Source organism: Chrysochloris asiatica, unplaced genomic scaffold, assembly GCF_000296735.1.
Source record: "Chrysochloris asiatica unplaced genomic scaffold, ChrAsi1.0 scaffold00146, whole genome shotgun sequence".
Taxonomy (NCBI): Eukaryota; Metazoa; Chordata; class Mammalia; order Afrosoricida; family Chrysochloridae; genus Chrysochloris; species Chrysochloris asiatica.
The window spans coordinates 7,393,170-7,394,073 of NW_006408664.1; positions in this window are offsets into that span (position 1 = coordinate 7,393,170).

Consider the following 904-nt stretch of genomic DNA (forward strand, 5'->3'; position numbering starts at 1 on the left):
CATGTCAAAATTCAGCTGCCTCTTCATTGCTGCATTTCCTCCACTTCCACTCAACAAGTAGATCCAGGTGGTCCCCAGTGAGCATCCTAGACAACTCATCAGCTCCCTTTTACTTTAAGTCCTAGGAGTGGGTTTTCTATGATGGGCACAGACTTCTACCCTTGATGCCTCCAAGGCAAACAGCTTGCTTGAAATTCAAAAAGGTACTAACAGTCCACTTTTTTTTTCTTCTTCCTGCAGTTTCTCTTTTAGTCATAAATTTCCTGTTCCCTCAGAAGTTCTGGGTGGGTCTGCATGTCTTTTCAAATGCAAATGTACCAACTCTGAAGACTCTGGATGGAATTCAGGATTCCACCTAAGGCCTCATACTCTACAAAGGCTTCAAACAAAAAGTGTATTTCTGGGCAAATTCTAAAGTGGGCTTACAAACTCTGCAACAATAATTCACAATATTAATTTTCATCACATATATATGTGTATTTTACAATAGTATGCAGGAGAAACATCCATAAGGCTATTGGATATCCATAAGTCAAACACATAAACCTTTTAAATATACTCAAATTCGATCTTTTCCCCCCCACCCTTAGACTAATCCCATTCAAATGCATGTGGCCTTGGTCTCTGGAATGGTGGATCCAGTAGGCCCTGGGTCCAGCATGACATCTTCTTCAGGCAACTCCAGAAACTGCTCCCCTCCACCCCCTCCACCCTCAGCTTAAACTTTTATCTCTAACATGTCTTTCAGACTGTGTTGTTGTTAAGTGCTGTTGAATCAGTTCTGACCCATAACAACCCTGTATAGGGTCTCCAAGGAGCAGCTGGTAAGCTTGAACTGCCGATCTTGTAGTTCAAAGTTTTGCAGTTTGGTGTATTAACACACAGCACCATACCAGGACTCCTT